Below are 16415 nucleotides of genomic sequence, written 5' to 3' on the forward strand. Positions count from 1 at the left end.
TATTTTCTTCTCAATGATAAAAAACCACAATCCTGTTTACCGATCCATCTATCAATCCCAGCAGGAGACAGCAAACATCACCTCAGGAGACTCATTTCAAAAAGACTGACTGACAGCTAAGGTACTACAAATATGTCAAGATAACCTGTCTTCTTTTAAAAACATGTCTTCTATTTTTCCCCCAATGTACTGTTTATGTATTTCACATTAATATATCCCCCCAAAAACTCCAGAGAGCCCCCAGTAGAGCAGTGTATAAACTGGGTCAAAAATGTTGACATGAAACTGGGAGATCAGAACTAGGGCTTTAAACTCTTGACTCGATATAACCATCAAAGCTGAGGCTACTGTTTGACCTTTTTGTGAAAAGGCCTCTTTAAATTAGGTGGAAAAAAAGAAATGAGACTAATGAGAAGATGTGAGGTTAACATTAGCATTACATAACGTTTTAAACTTTGATGAATATTAATATGGTGATTGGGTCTACGTGTTTACATTATACCATCAATCACATTGCAGATTTAATGAATATAAAAATCAGATGCTTGGTAACATCTTGACAGAATAACCTTGAACTGAGATTTAAGGAAAATTTCATAAATATACATTCCAGAATATTTTTTTTCTCTTTCTTTTTGTAGCTTTTGAAGTGTAAATGTAAAAACATTTTGATCCAGGAACATATACAAGCTAAGTTTACATACACCTTGCATAATCTACAAAATGTTAATAATTTAGAATTTTTTTTTTAAAAGTAAAAAAAAAAGATATATTTTTTAACTATGTACTGCCCTGAAGAATCAATTTTACATTACTGATGTTATTACCGGTACTAAACAAGCGATAAATAATAACTGCATTTACACAAATTAACCAGATAAAACGTTTTTTTTTTTCTGAAAAATCCTTCACAAACCTCATCATGTAGTGACTGTGTGGGATCTAAGGGACTCGTACACAACTTTTACAAAACTTACAAACATGCATTGATGCTCAAGAAGCTATCAATCATATAGGTAATGAGATTATTAAGTTGACATACATGTATGTAAATATTTGATCTTAATTGTGTAAATTCAAGTAGACTTACTATAGTAGCAGACTTGTTTTTTTCAGTCTATTTTTTTTCTTGCTCAAGACACATTAGAGAAAGTAATAAGAGTCCTAAATAAAGTCCTAAATAGGCTACAATTTAACTAAGATTCGAAATTAATCATTCTGAGTTCGCAAAAAAATGCTTATAAAAATTTAATTGAAATAAATTCTATAGGCACAATTCTAATAATTCTAGGCACATAATGCAAATAATGCAGATTTGGGTTCATGAGCAAATGTTGACAGAATGGTCATTTTTAAGTGAACTGGCCCTTTAATTATTTCAATCCTCATAAGGACTGTGATCATTCAAGAGCTAGTTTACTTAAAAATTACCATTCTGTCATCATTTGCTCAGGAACTATTTGGTTGTACTCCACATTTTATTGCTATATTGTCCTAACATGCACCTAACCCTTGAAATATTTGACCTAATTTGTTTCAATACATAAGGCAAAAATATATTCTGGTTTTAAATTCAGTTTTCTGAGTTTGTGCAAGACTTCAATTCTTTAGCCACCGCACAGTGTGGAGCTTTACGCCTGTGTGACCCACTTAACAGTGCAGTAGGGGAAGACCGGGAGTGTTGTAACACTATAACATTGTCAGTTTAACAAGTCAGAATAACAGCTATGATGCCATCAATATTATAGACCTCAGTTTTTTTTTGTTTGTTTGTTTGTTTATCAAGGGGTTTATGTGGTACACATGTTTTCATCAAAATTTATGTGCATGTGTTCTTATTAGAAAAAAAAACAACATTATTTACCTCAATTGGGCGAACCTCAATTTTTAGTGTTTTTAGTGTATTTTGTGTGTCTAATATAGAAAAATGCACCAAAAATTGGTGGATGGCAACATAGCTAGTGTCTGAATGTGACAGGAACACAGTAGACATGAACATAACTAGAGTCGATTCTTGCCGCGCATGTGAACGCCATTAGCGTTTATCACAGGTTAGTGTTTAAAGTCTGTTTAGAGACATTCTTATACATTTTCACCTTACAGTTACTGTAAATCCGGTCTCTAGTTCATAAACGCCAGAGGAGAACTGGCCCCCGACTGAGCCTGGGTTCTCCCAAGTTTTTTTTTTTTCTCCATTGGGTCACCTGATGGAGTTTTTTGGTTCCTTGCCACTGTTGGCTTTGGCTTGCTCAGTTGGGGATATTCAAATTAATTAATCAATCAATAACACCCTTGATCAGCTCCACCAAATATGGATGTTTTTCTACTAAGAAACCAACATTGTTATTATGTTTTGATTGATGGTGTAAAGCTGCTTTAATGCAATCTATATTGTGAAAAGCGTTATATTAATATACTTGATTTGACTTGACGAACACTCACAAACGCACACGCCAGTTGTTTTTGTGTTAAATTTAAAGTTCTCAAAGAAATAAACAATATAATGTGTTCACTTGTGTAACAATCACAAAATTGATCATTCTTTGTTCTTCAATAAAAGAAGCACAACTAATTAATGTTTATTAGTATATTAATAACAAATACCAGTTTACAACATTTAATGAACTTTGCCCAGCTAAATAAAAACTGCTGACTCTGAAAGCTTAGCACGTGCAAGATTAAAATGGTCGTGCACACTCTTACATTAAATACAAGGTGGAAAAATTATAATGAATCATTTCCATGGGTCTAGTCTTTGCATATGTTTAAAGTTTGAAGCAGGTCTATTTTCCATGGGTCTATCTATAGTATTTGCATGTTTGTTCAAAGTTTGAATTTCTGTTGAAGTAGCATTGGCTAGCTGGCGCTGTCACAAAAAACTAGGGTCCTATAAATGTGATCCAAGAACTGCAGTTCTGAAACTGCACCCAGGAATATAATATCTCTCTATAGGCGCTTCACACAAAACGTGTCAAATTTGGCTTTGGTGGCTCAAGAAATATTACTTTGTCAAGAGATTCACCTCATCAGGAAACAGCAATAAATTAGATTCATGCAGGAGACATGAGAATCAACCTTTTGAAGTAGTAGCCTATTGTTTGAATGTAGAGGGTCAGTTTAATCTGAACATGATAATAGTGTCAAAGAACAAGTGATATTACAGTCTAGAGAGGTTTATACTCAAGGCAAGATGGATGGATGGATAAAAAGAGCTTAAAATAGAAGGAAGGGGAAGCCAGCTCGTATTTTTTTTCATCCTTAGAGCTTTGAATCAACCTCAATTAGCCGCGGCTTCCCACAAACCCAGCAAGCCGGTAGGTGTAATCAGATGCTCGTCCTGGACGAGGATGAGCTGACTGTTGCTTCAGAAGCAGCCTCAAAGGGCTAGTGCCATTTTTTTTTTTTAGATTCAAGCTGAGCGTTAACGATTCCCTATGTCGGAATGGCTGGGATCCAGGCAGGTAATTTCCGCTTTAGCCACTAGCCGGTTCGAGCAGGTGGTGCTACAGCAGAGATGAATTTTTTATGAGATTGAGGAGCAGGAGCAATATCCCCCCTGAGGCCTCAGTCACAACCATGGAGATTATTGTTCTACTAGCATTTTAATCTTAACACATGCTCACCCTCAAACCAGTTCTTGAAACTTGTCATCACTTCAAAGCAGCAAGCGATCAATTCTTTTTAAAGAAAGAAACATCAAAAAATATATCCTCATGATTTCCCGAGAAAGTTGTTACTGTGCCAAATCGTGTTTTCCTTGCCTTAATGACCTGGCAGAATTAGAATAAATAGCATTCTAGAGATTTAAAGGAAAAGACTTGCTTAATAATTCAGGATGGTGGCCTAGATAGAAGTTTTACCCCCGTCTCTAAGGGCCTGGGAAATATTTGAGTAAAGTATATGCAAATTTCAAGATGTCTGATATATTCCAGCCCATTCTCACCCCCAAGGCGTCACTTAACTGACGCGTTGGAAAGCATTTGGACATGCTTCAATATCTGACGCTTTAGGCGCCCTTTAGCGTCAGTTAGATGACGCCCTAGGATCGCGTGTACCCTACCCCCACCCCACACCTAAACCTAACCGCGTCCTCTAACTGACGCTTTCCTTTAGCGTCAGTTAGATGACGCCGTAGGATCGCGTCATGTAAGTGACGCTAAAGGGCGCCTAAAACTTCAAATATTGAAGCATGGTCAAAGGTGACGCCTTGGGGTGAGAATGCGTTGCATATTCTGGACCTAATCATTCTATCTTTACAGGATATAGAATTCTAAATCTGAGAAAGAGCGCTACTATATTATATTAGTATATTAGCTATTATATACTATATTAGTTCAAACTCTGAATTCTGATTGGATGCGCTATGTTTGAAACCGTAGTAAGAAGGACAATAAATGCACATCTGTGATGAACATATACCATATGGGTTATGTTCTCTGATGCTCATCAAAGCTGCATTTATTTGATCAAAACTACAGCAGGATTGTGAATTAGTGGTTAATAGAATTAATTAGAATTAGAGTAAATTAGAAAAGAACCTGTGCAGGACCTGTGACACTGTTGGTCTGTGCAGCGCCACTTTAAGTCGAACACACCTGAGTGTTGTCGCTATTAATGAGTCATTGAATCATTCAATTGATTTGTTCTACAGAGCTGATTCTTTGAGTGACTGTCGCTGTGATTGAGTCATTGAATCATTCCAATGCTGATTCATTCAGTAACAAAACAAGAACGGTTCATTAAAAAAACACTGAGAAACAAAACACTGATGTATGTTATTGGTGCTGCAATGGTTCTGCATTGGCTTCGTTTATTTTCCACGGTGTAAGAAAGTACAAAAAGAAGTTCTGCAGTTTATTTGTTTAATTTAATTTAGTGTTCAATTTAGTGTTAGGCTACTTGAATACACTGTAAAAACCAATTAAGTAAGAACAACTTGATGCAATTAAGTTATGCTTACTTAATTTTATTATGCAAACTCGTTGCCTTAATTTCAGTAAGTAAGCATAACTTAATTGCATCAAGTTGTTCTTACTTAATTAATTTAAGTTTTATCAACTCAATGGGCTCTATGCACGGCGTTATTTCCGGTAAAGGATTAAGGATGCTCGATAACTTCCGCCGATCATAGAGTCCAATGCAATACCGAGAATTTATATTGAATTTTATACTCCATGGTTATACTAATGAAACGTTAGTCACAAAAACAGATAAAACAGACACCCCTCGTTGTGTTTATGCTTCTTTTTAAAATTATATTAAATAAACATAACTATATATAAAATTACATCTAAACGTATGTACGTTTCGTTTCAAAGATGGGAGGACAGTAAATATTGAAGACTCTGCCATAATCCCGTTTTCTCCGGTTTTCCTCCGCTTTAATCTACACAACCGGAAATGGACGAGCATCCTTACGTCAAATGCGGAACTTATGCGTGCATATAGCCCATTCTGTCTGTGATCTGAGGAAGTGTTCTCCCAGAGTGCATTGCGGCATGAATAAATTAATTGCTTTCTTTTTCTATTTTTGGCTTTATTTTACCATTACAATTTTATTTGCTGTTGTTATTGGGGTTATATACTTACAAGAAAACACACAAAAAATTGTAACGGTCAATTAATTAAATCATTAATTTATATATATATATATATATATATATATATATATTATTTATGGGGGGGGGGGGGGCAAAATGGTATTCAAACCAGTCAAGTAATGTTTACAAGGTTTTTCTGAGTAACGAAGGCATAGCATGCAAACAGTACAGATTACTAAGACATTTTAAGTAAATTCAACAAATTATTGGACATTAAGTAAAGTTAACCAAAAAAATCATATAGTAAGAACAATGTTAGATTTTACAGTTTGTCTGATGCTTTATAAAAAGTACAGGATATGATTTTTTTAAAATAAAAGTAATATCAAACTTGCATGAGAACGATTATCATACTCATCTATATCATTACTTTACACAAAAGTCTTTAGGATAATTAAAATGAGGGAAGTATGTATGTGGAAAAGTTTCATTCTAGTGAGAGAAGGCTGGACACCAATCCAATATGGGGTTTTAAATCATCTCTCTCTCTCTCTCTCTCTCTCTCTCTCTCTCTCTCTCTCTCTCTCTCTCTCTCTCTCTCTCTCTCTCTCTCACTCTCTCTCTCTAGATTGAATCCCTTATTTGATGTATTAAGAAGTCTTTTTGATGCTTTTAATGAAACTTTTTCCAAGTAAATATTTGTTTTGGGAGCTAAATATGTGCAGAAAAGACGAATTGATTGTCAGTTAGCTAATTTAGCTTGACCCAAGATAAAATTTGCTATCTATTCAAGTAAGAAAAATAAGATTGAACTAACTAAGGCTTGGAGCCTTGGACATAATGTTATTGTGTTGTTTTCAACTCTTATAACGTCTAGAATGTTGATTGATTTAAATTTTTTATAAATCTATGGATGATCTTATCTCTTTTGAACTAATATGGTGCAGCAAAGGAGCATTGTGCTCTATATTTGAAGATGAACTATTTTTCACATATTTTCTGTAATTGTGTTTTCTCTGTGATTTATTTATAACTTGTGAATTGTATCATGTTTGTAATAAAGAGCATTTAAAATTCTCTCTCTCTCTTTCTCTCTCTCACTCTCTCTCTCTCTCTCTCACACACACACACACACACACACACACACACACACACACACACACATAGATAATGTGTTGCTCCCTGTCTTTTGTTGTATGTCTTTCTTTCTTATTTACCTGATGCTTTTATGTCTTACCCTCTCATCTTGTTTTTGACATTTACTGCTTTGCTTTCTCCCTCTCTCTCAACTGCCGTGCGCTTCTCTCTCTCAGGTGGTAAATATGTTGGAGGTGGCAGAGGTCTCACGGTCTCACGGTCTCTCTCTCTCTCTCTCTCTCTCTCTCTCTCTCTTTCTGGTGTGAGTGTTGGGAGTGTGTGTGAGAGCTGAGCACGCTGAGTGCGGGAAAAGTGGTTTCTCTTTGTAATACTAATGGTTTCCTAATTTTCTTTCCCCCCGGTAGTTGAAAGACAAAAAAAGGGTTGAGTGTATATATTAAAAAAAAAAAAAAAAAAAAAAAAAAAAACATAGGCCTATTGTTTGTTCGTAACATTGCGACGCCGAAATGGCGTCTATTCCCATTCAGGCAACGCAAGGCCTGTCGCTTCGGAATGGGTGCAGGTGTGTACCAGATCCTGGGGTGACAGTGGAGGAACTGCTCCTAGTCGTCGGAGAGCAGGTAGGGTTTGAGAATATCATCTCAGCTTCGCGTATGAACAAAGCAGTGGTTGTGTTTTTAAAAACGGAAATGTTGATCAACAAATTGACCGTGAGTGGAATATGGGTGAAAGGAACTTTTGTTACAGTAACCCCCCTATCTGCCCCGGCGACGAAAATCATAATATCAAACATCCCGACGTTTATCTCCAATGATGTGATAATGAAGGAATTGCAGAGATTCGGAAAAATTGCAAGCCCTATGAAACTTATTTCACTGGGCTGTAAAAACGCTGCATTAAAACATGTGCTTTCCTTCAGAAGACAGGTTTATATGTTTTTGAGTTCGCCGGAACGTAATTTAGAGGTGTCTTTTCGTGTAAACCATGGAGAGAATTCATACATGGTTTATGCATGCGCAGAGAACTGGAAATGTTTTGAATGCGGAGAAGTTGGGCACAAACGCGGCGTATGCCCGAAAAAAAACGAACAAAAAATATCCGAGGCTCAAGATGGACTAAAAAAAGCAGATCATCAGAGTAATGATAGAAAAGGAAATGAAAAGAAGGATGAAGGGGTAACTGAGGAGGTGAACGAACAGAACGAAGTGATTGAAATTAATGAAGAGAATGTGCAACCTGGATGCAGTGCTGCTCCAGATGAGAAAAAAACCATTGATGTAATGGATGACAATGAGGAACAAACTTGTGGTGAACAGGAACGTGAGGTTAATGAAGATTCACAGGTTGGTGTTTCAGAGGAAAAAATGGATGAGGAAGTGGATAACTTGTCTCAGTGTACTGAGGATGGAGTGAAAGATAGTGAGGAGTGGTTAGACAAAATAGATGAAAGAGACTTGTACACTGTTGAACAAATTAATTCTTTTCTTGATGTAACAAAAGGAAAATCAGGAGTAGAAATAGAGGATTTTTTCCCGGACACTGAAAAATTCGTCGTTTCTGTGATGAAGGCCAGGAAAGTGTGCAGTTATGAGGAGCTCTCACAGCAAAAGAGGTTTCGCCTTAAGAAACTTATAACCTTGATAAGAAAAGAAAAAGGTAAAAAGAAAGGAAAGGGAGGACTAACGAGGGGAAACACATAAGAAATCATGTTGTTGAATAACGTTCTTCTCTACCTTTCCTGTTATCTTTTTTTCTCTATTTTCCTCATGAAGGGCATGCAGGTGGGATCCCTAAATGTTAATGGAATGAGGGATGGGAGGAAAAAAAATGTTTTATCAGAATTAATTTTTACCAAAAAATTAAGTGTTGTATTCTTGCAAGAAACTCACAGTGACCAAAGTAATGAAGTCGACTGGGATGTATGGTGGAAAGGAGAGAAAGCTCTTAGTCATGGTACAAATTTAAGTGCTGGAGTAGCAGTGTTATTTTCTCCTGGGATAAAAGCAAAAATAATTTCAAAAAAAGAATTACAACCAGGAAGATGTTTAATTGTAAGGGCTGAAATTAGTAACCTCGTGTTCTTGTTTGTCAACATATATGCACCAAATATAGGAGCCGATAGAGTACAGCTTTTTAAAAAAATAGATTTTTTTTTAAAGCAGCAACAAGATGATGATTTTATTGTTATGGGCGGTGACTGGAATTGTACCCTAAACTTTACTCTAGACAGAAATGGGGAAGAACAGCATGCACAATCATCTTTCTGTTTAGATAGTATCATTAAAAGTTTGCATTTCTCAGATGTGTGGAGAGAATACAACCCTACAACTCGGCAGTACACATGGGTGAAAGTCACCAATAACAGAGTTTTTGCTGCACGGTTAGATAGGATTTATGTATCACAAAATATGAGAAATAGAATTTTAAAAACTGCTATAATGCCAACATCACTTTCTGATCATAAACTCATCACAGCTGAATGCTCATTGGAAATAACAAATCGTAAAAGCTGCTACTGGCATTTTAAAGTCAAATTGTTAGAAGATATAAAGTTCTGTGAATATTTTATAGATTTTTGGGAGACCTGGAAAAGAGAGAAGAATAATTATGAAGACATTACTCAATGGTGGGAAGTTGGAAAGGTGCACATAAGATATTTTTGTCAGCAATATACATCTCACTCTTCATTAGTTTTAAAAAATACAATAGATGGGCTAGAAAAAGAAATTATGGAGATTGAAAAAGACATGATTGAAAGTGAACCTTTAATTTTAAAAGAATTGTGGGAGGGGAAAAAAAAAGAACTTAGTTCAATTCTTAATGAAAAGGTTAAAGGAGTGCTTGTGAAGAGTAGGTTCACTGCAATAAGAGATGTGGATGGTCCTACAACTTTCTTCTTCAATTTGGAGCGTAAAGCTGGGATAGAGAAACGAATGTTCTGTTTAAAAGACACTAATGGACATGACAGCTCAGACCCAGAGGAGATGAGAGGAATTGCTGTTGAATTTTATTCTGAACTCTATGCTGTTGAAAATACAGAGGAACAATGCAGGAATGAACTTTTACAAGATCTTCCTAAGATTACTCAAGGAAATAGACTTTCCCTAGAAACTGAACTTAATTTTGAGGAACTGACCACCGCTGTCATGGGACTATCTTCAGGCCGTGCGCCAGGATTGGATGGTTTACCGGCTGATTTTTATAAGACTTTTTGGAACATTATTGGGAAAGACTTTCTGGAAGTACTTCAAAATTGCCTAAGTAAAGGAATTCTTCCTACAAGTTGTCAGAGAGCAGTTTTAATGCTGCTCCCAAAAAAAGGAGATTTGACACTATTGAAGAACTGGAGACCGGTGGCTATGTTGTGCTCGGATTATAAAATATACTCTAAAGTTCTAGCAAACAGGTTAAATGGTGTACTGCATGAAATTGTCCATAAAGATCAGTCTTATTGTGTAAAAAATAGATGTATATCTGATAATCTACATTTAGTGCGGGATGCTATTGATTTTGCAATCCAAACTGGCACTAATGTTGTTTTTTTGTCCTTAGACCAGGAAAAGGCCTTTGATAGGGTTGATCATATTTTTCTGTTTGAGACTTTAAAAGCTTTTGGTTTTGGGGACAGTTTTATTTCTAAAGTAAAAATGCTATATACTGAAGCAACATGTATGGTCAAAATAGCTGGTGGCCTTAGTTTTCCGATAAAAGTACAGCGGGGAATTAGGCAAGGTTGTCCTCTGTCTGGCCTTCTTTATAGTATAGCAATAGAGCCTCTGTTGTGCAGACTGAGAAGAGAGTTAAAAGGGTTGAATGTTGATGCTTTTTTTCACCAACAAATCAAACTTTCTGCTTATGCAGATGATGTCACGGTTTTAATTAGAGATCAAAATGATGTCAAAGTGTTAGAAAAGGCATTAGTGTGTTATAATAAAGCATGTTCAGCAAAGGTCAATTGGGGCAAAAGCGATGCTCTGTGGTGTGGTCAGGAACCTCAAAGTCCATCACTCCCGGGTGATTTAAAATGGGGGAGGGCAGGTTTTAAATATTTAGGGGTCTTCTTGGGGACAGAAGACTTTAGGAAGAAAAATTGGGAGGGTTTATTGGAAAAAGTGTGTGTGAGGTTGTCTCACTGGAAATGGGTGCTGCCCCAGCTGTCCTACAGGGGAAGAGTGCTTGTCTGTAACAATTTGGCTGCAGCATCTTTGTGGCACAGAATGAGAATTCTAGAACCTCCGGAGGATTTAGTACGAAGACTACAAAAGTGCCTGGTTGATTTCTTCTGGTCGGGGCAACACTGGTTGAAGGCATCGGTGCTGTATCTACCGATACAAGAAGGAGGACAAGGACTAGTAGACATAAGATCAAGAATCAAAGCCTTCAGACTCCAAACGGTGAAAAAATTGCTGTATGGGGAAGATGTGAGCTGGGCTGGTATCGCCTGTACCCTATTGAGGAGAGCTGGGAATATGGGACTAGACCGGCATTTATTCCTCATGGACATCAACAAGATAGACCTGTCTGGATTAACAGCTTTCTACAGGTCTATTTTAACATCTTGGACAGTTTGCAGAATTTCTCGAGAGCAAAACGGTGTGCAAAGAATGTGGCTAAAAGAAGAACCAATTCTTTTCAATCCTGCAGTGGACTTGAATATTTTAAAGTCAATATCTCTGAGAAATACTTTAAAAACGGCACATTTTTTAAAAATTGGACAATTTTTATCTGAGGAAGGATGGATATCTGCTGACGTTTTGGCTGGAAAACTGGGCATAAGATCAACTCGGCTCGCTCAGAACATACTGACTCAGTTAAGTGAAGCTCTACCAGTGGATTACAGACTTTCTCTAGAAACACATGATGAAGATTTTTTTTCATTCCCAGAATTGTCTATTTCTGCAGACACTGGATTATGGACTAAATCTGAGGGTGGACTGCTGTCTTTTGAGACACCCCAACTTGGACTTTTACGTAATGTTGGGAAAAAAGCTCTTTATGTACTGTGTGTGAAAGTTTTATACCTTCAAACGTTGGACAATGTAAAGGAGTCTAAATGGCAGGAGGTGTTTGGAGCAGACGCTTCCCCTAAAGGTAGCTGGAGGTCCCTGTACAAGCCTCCTACTGAGAAGAGGACTGGAGATCTTCAGTGGAGGACTGTGCATGGGATAATAGCCACAAACAGACACAGAGCACACCTTGATCCAGAGGTAGGGGAGGGTTGCCCCTTTTGTGGAGAGCAAGAAACAATTTTCCATTTGTTTTTTAATTGTGGGAGATTGCAGAGGCTTTTTGCTGAATTAGAGAGATGGTGCCAAACGTTGGGCATGGTTTTTACCCCAATGGTCTTTGTTTATGGGCCGAGATACAGTAGAAGCAATAAAGACGTACATGTTTTAATAAACTTCTTATTTGGACAGGTAAAAATGGCAATATGGTTGTCCCGCAAAGGAAAATTAAATGATACAGGGTCAACTGATGTTTTATCAATTGTGAAGGGATTGATAAAAACACGTATTAAAATAGAGTATGCTTATTATAAGCTAGTTAACAATCTTGAGATGTTTAACTGCAAATGGGGAATTAATCATTGTGTGTGTGAAGTAGACATTGATGGTAATCTGCAAGTTAATATCTAAGGTGGAAAAATAGTTATTGTTTTCTTCCTATGGAGTATTGTTGATTATGTCTATAGTACATGGTCGTTCCCTTCTGGTTTTAAAGGGAAAAACTTTTAGAGTGTAATTTAATTTTATATATGAAGGATTATAATTTTGTAAAATAAAAGAGACCCTAAAAGTCAAAGTCTCTCTCTCTCTCTCTCTCTCTTTCTCTCTCTCTTTCTCTCTCTCTCTCTCTCTCTCTCTCTCTCTCTCTCTCTCTCTCTCTCTCTCTCTCTCTCTCTCTGCAATACTGGGAAAAGTGAATGAAAAAGCAAGCCCTTCTGCTTGATTGCCTGAAAATGCCAGGCTGATGTTTTCTTGTGTAGCTACTAGAACACTGAAATTAAATGCAGGACTTCTTAAAGTGCTTTTGAGGAGCACTCGTATATTCTTGGAACCAGTAGGGTGGTGAATTTCTGTCTCAGATATAAACTTACACTGCATGAAAAGTGGGATTTTCGTCAGTAAGCGGCACTGTAGATTGTCGTGGAAGTTCAGGTTTACGACTGCACACGGCAATTTACAGGTAACACTCAAAACTGCTGTGAATTGCCGGAAATTGACGTGGGCCTTGCTTGGCAGTTGTCCCCCCATTGTCCCCCCTTCTCCTAAATCTAGAGGAGGCTTTGACATGTAAATGTAAATGCTGTGAGCTATACACATGCAAATAAGGGTAGGGTAGTTTCACCCCAGGTAACATTTTTCTGAAAGGTATAACTTCATTCTAAGACAAGATCAGGCTCAGTATAACCTAATTGCTGTGTTTTTTTTGTTTTTTGTTTTTTTAACATTGCACATAATGCACAACAATTACAACAATAACATGACATCCAAAAAGATAACAATCAACAAATAATAATTTCACAATAAATAAGAAACAAATAAAAATAGGACAGAATTGAACAAATGAAATAAAAACAGGAAAGGGACTATCTCTATTGTGTATAATATTATGATTTAAGAGAAAGTTAGAAACCAGTAATTTGTACTATTTAAAGAAAGAAAATTAGCTTCAATTAGCTTCAATATTCTTTAGCAAATACAATTGTATCACTACATTTTTATCGATACATTTGAGAGACAGAATATACTGAAAACTAAAAATTAGACCAAAAAAAAAAAAAAACTTCAAACAAGGTTTAGAATTATTCATTTTACTCTTATAAATATGACATTTTCCTAATAAAATTATAAGATTCATCATAACATTTACGGAAGCAGTTTTCAAAATATATGATAACATCTTTGATGTTAATTCACAGTTATAAACAGATGTTTTTTGTTTTTGTTTTTACAATTTTTTTGACTGGTTTATTTAACTTAAGTAACCTAATAAAGTTATTTATTTATGCATATATGTATTTTTACATTTCATGGTAGCCTATTTAGGTATATCCACCTTATTCCTAATTTAAAATGAACTAACAGCAGCAGAAAAGTCAAAGGACAGCCGACGACAGCCTTTCAACCTGAGTCAAAAACCAGTGAACGTAACTCTGATTGGCTGAGGCAGCATATCGTCATAATCCAACCTGTAACGTCAGCCACTCTGATTGGCTGAGGCAACGTGCCAGGCATGTGGCGTGTTTTTTTAAGCAGAAAGTAACTACACAGATATTCAGCCTGCTTCGCCGTCATGATCGCTGGGGAACCCATCTTTTCCTCTAAATTGAAGGTAAGTTCGTCCAGCTTAGTGAATTCTATGTCCATGTCTACTTATAGTTTTTGGTAGTTTAGCGTTTTTGTCTTAAACTTCACAAATCGGCTGTGATTACTGCCGCGAATGTCCAAGGGTGTTAACCTAACGGAACAGTTTTTTGTTTTGCGTTAGCTTGCTGCTCTTAATTCTTTTTTTGTTTCATTTCAATTTGAACAAATTTGGGACACTAAACTGTACGTTGGGTTGCACGTTGTTATCTGGCTGCAAGTTAGCTACCATTCTTTGATAGTAATCAAACTAACTCATTTACTCTGAATATCGTCAGAAATTATGAAAAAATAATAAGTGCCAGGGTCCTAAAACAAAGCGCGTAATGTGCTTGTATGCTCTAGTGTAGGCTATCCTTGTTTGTAAAATTGCATCACTTTGTGTGATGAGTGAAATCTTCAGATGTTTGTGATTTGTTTTGTCTCTCAGGGGCTGTTAGGAGTGAGGTGTCCTTCGCTGATGGGAGAAAAAACACCTAAATAAGGTAACGTTACGTGTTGTGATCTCATCCTCTTTTCTTTTGAACAGACCCCAGTCAAAAAAAAATAAACCTAAACTAATTTGGATTAACGTCTGTGTTTATAGATGACTTTGAGCGTGAGACAGTGGTGAAAACGCCAAAGAGAACTGGAACATGGCATGTTATATTCAGTTATAAATGTTTGACCAAGTTTTTAAATATCTTATAAATCTGTTCAGTTTCATCATTTGATAATAACTTTTAAAACACATTTTTTTGTGGTATAGATGCAGTGACTGAGACTGGGAGATGCAGTGACTGAACCCTGGTGGTAAGTGTTGATCTATTGGCAGTGGAGAAGACACTTTTAATAGACACCTTCTCTCTTGTGAGCTAGCAAACTTTGTTATTCTAATTAGAGCATTGCAAACCTCACCAAATGTGTTCGTTTATTTCAGTGTTCCAGAAAAAGGTCCTGAAACTACTGGTCGACATCCGCCATCGCCTGAAGGAAACCAGGTAGTGGATGCAGAAGAAACATATTTTTGCTTACAAATGTGGGGACTTGGGGCAGATTGCCTTTGCATACATCTAAATCATTTGTCTTTTTCAACTTTGCAGAAGGGGTCATGAAATTCGGTTCCACAGCCACTGAGGTGTATGTACATCAAGGTGAACCTCAAGCACGCGTCGCAAAGACTTAAATTCACTTCGCCCTGATGAGCCAAGCCTACAGGACTTGAATTAAGAGTTTTAAAGGGATAGTTCACTTTGAAATTATTTTTTGAAATGTTTTGGCTTACGTCAAGGGCATCAGTCAGTCATATAATGGAAGTCTATGGGGATCTCTTAAAAGAGCATGCACAGAGAAGTACAAATTAAACATGATTTAATGAATCATAACTGTAAGTACACCTTGATGGCTTAAGATACGAGACGAGCGGTTTGTGTGAGAAAATGAACAGTGTGTGTGTATATATATATATATATATGATCTGCGCATGCGGCGGAAAGTGCCGGAAGCGATCTTGCACTGGTACGTCACTCATTGTTTACACAGATTTCGGAAGTTTTACTGTGAAGATCTAAACATATTAAGATGTATTGCATTTTGTGTATATCTAAATATATATATATATATATATATATATATATATACACACACACACACACATTTATACAATATAAATACTGTTTGTTTTCTTTCCCAAAACGCTCATTTCGTGTCTTAGTCAATCATTGTGTACTTAATTTATGAGTCATTAAATCATGTTTAATTTGGTCTTCTTTGTGCATGCTCTTTGAGGTGGTGACCATAGACCTGCATTATATGACTGACAGACAACAACAGTTTGACCTAAAAATATCAAAATTTAAAATACTGTGGAAACAAAACCACCTGCATCTTGGATGCCCTTGAGATAAGATAAAACATATCAAAAATTTATTTCAAAGTGAACCATACCTTTAAATTACATCCTTATTATTCGTTCATAATTCTGGCTCCACTGTACATTGTGTTTGATATATCTGGTGCCCAATTCTGATGCCATTCAGGGCAATTTATTTTTGAATAGAGATGCAATATATTATTGATTTATTTGTATAACTGTAGTGCTGTATGTATGTATGTTGTCCCATGTTTCCAGAGGGTGGAGGACATGTTTTCTGTGCTTTGAAAGATGTTCTCCTATGCTGTGTACATAGTTTTGTGTTTGTTCTAATAAAGCTATTTCTTTGAATAAACAGTATGTGGCAAATGTTCCTTTCCTCAATAAATTCATGTCCTTGATGGTAATAATAATTTAGTCCATAGGATAACAATGACATGAATAAACAACATAATAGCATATCATATGAATATATATATATATGATTATTATTATTATAATTTTATGTCGGCTGACCAATAGTAACAGATCTGCCAACCAATCACGAGTGATTTTCTT

At 36.3% G+C, this 16415-nt stretch overlaps 1 long non-coding RNA gene across 1 annotated transcript; it reads left to right on the top strand.

Moving 5' to 3' along the window:
- Positions 1-13663: 13663 nt before the first annotated feature.
- Positions 13664-16214, top strand: LOC120481055 (uncharacterized). The gene is made up of 6 exons (XR_016168155.1): positions 13664-13973; positions 14436-14490; positions 14592-14643; positions 14754-14797; positions 14925-14985; positions 15088-16214. It is a non-coding gene; the product is annotated as an uncharacterized LOC120481055 (long non-coding RNA).
- The last annotated feature ends 201 nt before the right edge of the window (positions 16215-16415 follow it).

This window comes from Pimephales promelas, chromosome 1, assembly GCF_988280905.1.
Source record: "Pimephales promelas chromosome 1, fPimPro1.hap1.1, whole genome shotgun sequence".
NCBI lineage: Eukaryota > Metazoa > Chordata > Actinopteri > Cypriniformes > Leuciscidae > Pimephales > Pimephales promelas.